Below are 7,248 nucleotides of genomic sequence, written 5' to 3'. Positions count from 1 at the left end.
TATATTAATATTAATTAGCTATTTTTAATTATTAATATTGACATAATAACAACAACACAATATGTATATATATATATATTATTCCATATAGTCTTACGCATATCGCATATCACTTATGCATATATATATATATATATATATATATATATATATATATAAATGCATAGGCGTCAGTTTTTGTTTCGGTAGCTTTTATAATTGTAAACTTTAAAATTGTATAATACCAATATTGTTTAAATTCAAAAATTGCATAAATTCATTAATTTAAGATTTATAATTTCAAGAAAAAAAGTTCATTTTAAATGTAGGTTATGTGCACAATAATTTTATAATCACATACTTTTGAACAATACTGTAACATCATTTCTGTGCACGTGGAAATCTACACGAGTGTATGTGCCGTTATTGTAAAAAAAAGTTTACCGTTACACATTGCACCCTACAGGCAGTATTACGGTACATAAAATAATATGTAACACTATTTTGCACACATAACCTTTATAATGCCATTAAAAAAAAGGAAAATAACTAAATTAAATATCGGCTGACCGTCGATTCAATATTACAATAAAAGAATAGTTTTCGCACTTCTTAACCTATGGTTGAGGAGTACAAACCGCTATATGAACATAGTTGTTTCTGCCACTACCTCTAACTACTATGTCACGACACACCATTTATTTCACTTCTACTTATCCTGAATGGATTCTCCTAAGTAGATGGCTGGAAATGTAGATTGTCTGTTATGTGATGTATTGATGCTATGGGATGTATTGATGATATACTGCGGTATACTGCCTTATGATGCGGCTCGATGTCCAAAATGGGGAATTGGAAAATTGTTGAAATTGAAATCTGGTAGGGCGGTTCTTCGACAATCGTCTTATGGTTTCTTGATAGAAAATGTATTCTTGGTTTCGTCCAGGATATGGTTTGGAATTACGTACTGGTAGGATTCTTGTATGGGTTGGCAAAAATTAAAAAAAAAACACGCAAAATGGTTCTAAGTTTTCCTTGAAGTGCACTCGGTTACCATCAATGTAAAATGAATTACGAATTGCAATCAGGAACCACATACCAGCACTCAGTTCTCCAAACTGATTCTAAATCGTATCCTTGTCAATGTAGGAAATGTATGAGGGTATAGGGGTACGCCAAATATGGTGCCGCCTGTTAAATATAAAATTCAGAAATTCCTTTAGGATTTTGTGTTCACAAGGGAAAAAGGAATACATATGGCTTTAGCGAGTGGTTTTAAAAGTACGAATTTGGTTAAGTGGTCGAGAACGATAAAAATAAACGTGTTACCTAATCGCGATCGGGGAAACGGTCCAATGAAGTCAATAAAAATCTTTTGCCAAGGCCTATCAGTGACAGTTTCATTACCCATTTTGCCTCTTAAAACTTTACTCGGAACATTGGTCTCTTTACGAACGATACAACCGTTTATGAAATCTCTAACTTGCTTTGCCATCTTGGGCCAATAGAAATATTGTCTAAGTGCTGCGATCGTCCTGCCTATACCACAGTGATATTTGTTTGACGACTTATGTGAATTTTCGATAAGTGTTTCGGTTAGACTACATGGGACCCAGAGTTTCTAAATGAAGTTCTCGTGAACCTGAGTGCCATCGGACGGAAGTGTCTTCTTGTAAACGAAAGAATCTCGAACTTTTAAATCGGGCAAACGGTCTTGGTTCTCGATTACCATACTAATTAACTGTGAATATTCCTCGTTTTTGAACTCGGGAGATTCGAGATCAATTAAGGGTTTGTCTTCGATGAACATATTGATTTCATCCATGTGCATACGAGATAATGTGTCTGCGACTACATTTTGAGTTCCCTTACGGTGAATGTCAAGATTGAAGGACTGGAGCTTAATACTCCATCTAGCCAAGCGACCGCTAAGGTCCTTTTGTCCCATTAGCCATTTCAGTGCACTGTGATCTGTAACTACAGTGAAAGGCATAAGTTCTATGAACGGTCGGAATTTCTGAATGGCACTGATAATCGCTAAACATTCGCGTTCAGTGACGCTGTAGTTTCGTTCAGCCTTCGACAACTGCGCGGAATGAAAAGCTATAGGACTTTCCAGGCCTTCAACATCTAGCTGATACAAAACTGCACCGATACCAAGATTGGAAGCATCACACTGTACGTAGAATCTTTTATCAAATACTGGATGACTTAAAACCGGACTAGTAGTCAAAGCTACTTTCAATTTATTAAAGGACTCAATTGCCTGATCGTCAAAACAAAAACTTTTCCCTTTCTTCAAAGTTTTGGTTATTGGAGCTGTAGCTGTCGGCATAGTCGCGCATGAAACGTCTGAACCAGGAGGCCATTCCTAAAAATCTACGAACTTCTTGTGTGGTTTTTGGTATTGGGATTTCGGTGATACTGTTGATCTTGGAAGGATCGGGTTTAAGTTTACCCTCGCCGACGATGTATGCTAGATACCGTAACTCTCAACGACAGAACTTTGACTTTATCTAGTTGATGGTCAGGTTCTCTCTTGACAAAAGATTACCTACCTTGCTCAACAGATCGACATGAGTCTCAAAATCTGGAGATACGACCAACAAATCGTCAAGGTATACGAATAATTTGTTCTTCAGGTCCGGTAAGATCACCTTATCCATTAACCGGTATAACCGTTAAGCTGCATTACACAACCCGAACGGCATGACAGATAGTGTGGTCTCCCCGGCACTGTGAACGCGGTCTTCGGACGGCTATCAATCGCAAGAGGAACCTGCCATAAGGCAGCTTTGAGATCAATGCTCGAAATAAAATAAGTTTCTTGAAGTCTTCCTAGAAGAGCATCTATAAATGGCAGAGGATACGCGTCTTTGATGGTGACCTCGTTAAGTTTACGCGCGTCTAAATATAATCTATTCTTCTCACCTCGACGAACAAGAGTTACTGGAGAATTCCATGGAGATATACTCGGTTCAATGACCCCTAAACTAATCATACGATCGAGTTCTTGGTAAATTAAGGATTCAACGACCGGAGACACGGGCTAATGACGTTGCTTGATAGGAACAGCATCCCCGGTATCAATAACGTGCTCCTCAGTAGTTATCTTACCGAGACCATGCTTATCAAAGTCCCGAAAACTTTATTTAGCTTTTTCAAGCATAGCCAACTGATCTGAAGACAGAACGTATGCATCAGAATCTTCATTATTAGAACTGATCTCAAGACTGCTAATGAGTTTAGGTGCAACATTAAATTCCTTCCAAAAATTAATACCATAATACATACAATTCTCTAAATCAGGAATGAGATAAACATCCATGACTTTCGTCTGATTATAGTAAGTGACTTCAATTTTAATTTTACCTTAACAAGAAACTTTCTGACCATTTGCTGTACCAACCCTGCATTTATACACCGGAATAACATCTAGCTTTAAGTCATTAACAAGAGAAAAGCAATTTTTCCCTAAACATGTAACAGTAGCTCCGCTGTCGAACAAAACTAATACTGAAACACAATTTACCAAAACTTCTCGAAAAAAAATTTAAAATCAGAAAATTGAGCAGAAGAAATAGACAGTCTACTTAAGCGCCTGCGACGATATCGTTCACGAGTCGTCAAAATTCTTTTGGAAACAAAAACTGGCTTTACGGAGATTTCCGAATTAAAAATACGTTCACGAATCTTTAAATAATTTGCCTACGGATATGGAAAGGCAATGTCAAATCAGGTTTTGTTTTGTCAGAATGTACGGAGAGTTTGGCTCAACGATTTTTTGATCAACATAATTTACGTTATTCTTAGAATCTAGTCAATCGATTGTTTGAGTAGAACGAGACTCTGCACTAAACGGATTTACTGGATGACTATTTCGTTTACAATTATTGCATTGAGGTGCTGTCACACCAGGAAAACCACAACGAAAACAAAAAAGTGAACGTTGTTAACTGGTACATGACCACTGTCACCGAAGTTCCAACAACAACACGATTCACTTCGGTGAACTTCCGATTGCTTCGCCCTAATCTTCTACTCATCAATATCTCTAGTAACGCCATCGAGATCACAGCCAGAAATTTCATTTCACCATACGTGGAGATGTATTAACTCTAAACCTCTGAGAAGATCCCCTTTCTAAAAATTCCTCAGCTTTCCTACACTCGTTTCTTAACTGTTCTACCGAATAAACACCAGCATTAAAAATTAAGTGAGCTATCTTGGGCTTTAATCTGGACTTAATGATGTCGACGACTTCGTAATCCTTAAGAGGTTCTCTCAATTGTGTTCGCAAATTTGTAACAGCATCTACATATTGGGTAAAGGATTCATCCCGTCCCTGATTTCTATCCATAATTTGCCGCAAGACCTCAATGTTGGACTGATACCGCTGAAATTCCCTCACAATGTCTACTTTCAACCTCTTCAAATTTATATTAGGGTAGAGTTGAATTCGGTCCCAGTACCATTGATTGGCACGGCCTTCCAACAAGTGATAGAACCCGTCTAATAACTTCTGATCTGGGCATCCATAACTTCGTTGATGTCGTTCAACTCTGAAGATAAAGTCTTCGACCTAAGGCATCTTTTGTGTACCATTGAATTTAATTCCCCATTTACTTAAGAAGAAGTATTTCGGTTTACTATAAGAATCCCTGTTTTCGACAGGTGGCCTATAATTATTACTATGGTCGTAATGTTTATCCCTACGGACTTGATCGTAATGCCTGCCTAACGAAGGTAAATCGCGTGGCCAATTTATATTGGGTGAAGGTGACATATAGTTATACTGAGGACCAGATTTAGGTGATAAAGCAACTCTAACGGCATTAGCAACTGCTTGCTGCACTTCACTACGCATAGCCTGTATCATCGATTCTTGGGTAGCTCCCAAAGCTGATTGAACTACCTCAAAAACACTGGTGCTGCTTACTATTTCTCCAGTATCACTACTATCGTTACCACGTACCGTTAGTGGACTAAAAGATGGTCGTGTAATAATGCTACTAGTGTGAATCGGTGGTCCCTCGCCTTCGGCCAAGGTAGGTGTTCCACCTACCTTGGTAGGTGGTAAAATTTATTTAAGCCTCGAATCAGAATACTTACAAATGCAGAAATTGTAAATTTGAAAAATGTTTATCGTTCTGCTCAACGATATCAATTCGATAAATCGTATTAATATTTTATGGTAAAAGAGGTAAATAAGTAGGGTTGGTTCAGCTAAAAACAACTCAAACAAATTTTCTATGAAAATCATGTTCATTGTGATTTATGATCAAAAGACAAATCTAATATAGCAAACTGCACATTGAGCATAAAAATCAAGTGTGAATGACAATATTTTCTGACAGTCTTCTTAAATTCTGATAAAATAAATATCTTGTTGCGATAATAGAAGTTTACTATACAGGCAACACTTCCAGACAAACAAGATATATTCCTAGAAGATAACAGATTAGGACTTAAATAGTATCTAATTGCATTAGGAAGCAATTGAGTATCATCATAAAACAACAACAAACTCAAGACTCCTGCACAAAAGAATCTAAAAATAAAATATCAATTAGTAATCCCTTCGAGACCCTAAACACCAGTTCTACGTTGGGCGCCATTTTTGTAACGTTCAGGGACGTGTGTGGTATTGTAAATTAAATTAAACCCAGGTGGTAAAGGCTTACACATAGTTATATGTACCGGCTGTACTCAATCGGCCACACACTACGTACAAATGGATCACAAAACGATGATATCTATATCAAAAGTTGTTGGTTTGTTAAGGGAAATTGTTGTTTTTGTAGATTCGGATAACTCTTGTGCCCACCCACGGGTTCCTCTGGAACCTCCATCGGGCCTCCACGTTTATGAGGACCCCCAAATGATTAACAATAGCTGAACCTCCTCCTATTTTACCCCATAGTAAATACTCAGAACATCTTCAGTTCATATACTGATATATTTTAAAGTTAAGTCAACATTTACAATCATAAAGAATAAATATAAAAAAATCTTAAACTAAGTTTAAGGCTAAGGCCAAATTCAATTAATCTTCTTCAATATAAACATTTTCGATTATATTGTTAAAGGTCAAATGACTAAATACAAATGGTATTGGAATACATCTATCCAAGAACAATTGGTGCGAACCACAACTCTGGTGCGACTAATAAATTATTCAGCCCGTCAAATAATTTCGATAACCCACCAATCCTATTGAGCTCAATGAAAAGGGGTAAAAATGATTTGATACCAATATGGAAGAAAATTGGGAATAACACCAAAAGGTTTTACAATTATGGATAATATCTGTTTAGGATCGAAAGTCCTGTTATCTTTGAATTTAACTTAACAAAATCCAAAAAATCATATGGAAGAATATTAAATATCATTCAAATTTAATCTTAGTTATATTAATATTAATTAGCTATTTTTAATTATTAATATTGACATAATAACAACAACACAATATGTATATATATATATATATATTATGCCATATAGTCTTACACATATCGCATATCACTTATGCATATATATATATAAATGCATAGGCGTCAGTTTTTGTTTCGGTAGCTTTTATAATTGTAAACTTTAAAATTGTATAATACCAATATTGTTTAAATTCAAAAATTGCATAAATTCATTAACTTAATATTTATAATTTCAAGAAAAAGACAAAGTTCATTTTAAATGTAGGTTATGTGCACAATAATTTTATAATCACATACGTTTGAACAATACTGTAACATCATTTCTGTGCACGTGGAAATCTACACGAGTTTATGTGCCGTTATTGTAAAAAAACGTTTACCGTTACACATTGCACCCTACAGGCAGTATTACGGTACATAAAATAATATGTAACACTATTTTGCACACATAACCTTTATAATGCCATTAAAAAAAGGAAAATAACTAAATTAAATATCGGCTGACCGTCGATTCAATATTACAATAAAAGAATAGTTTTCGATCTTCTTAACCTATGGTTGAGGAGTACAAACCGCTATATGAACATAGTTGTTTCTGCCACTACCTCTAACTACTATGTCACGACACACCATTTATTTCACTTCTACTTATCCTGAATGGATTCTCCTAAGTAGATGGCTGGAAATGTAGATTGTCTGTTATGTGATGTATTGATGCTATGGGATGTATTGATGATATACTGCGGTATACTGCCTTATGATGCGGCTCGATGTCCAAAATGGGGAATTGGAAAATTGTTGAAATTGAAATCTGGTAGGGCGGTTCTTCGACAAT

This window comes from Musca vetustissima, unplaced genomic scaffold (assembly GCF_032173495.1).
Source record: "Musca vetustissima isolate MV318-11 ecotype Yass unplaced genomic scaffold, APGP_CSIRO_Mvet_v1 utg3027, whole genome shotgun sequence".
Taxonomy (NCBI): domain Eukaryota; kingdom Metazoa; phylum Arthropoda; class Insecta; order Diptera; family Muscidae; genus Musca; species Musca vetustissima.
Note: the sequence above shows the minus strand (reverse complement) of the source record.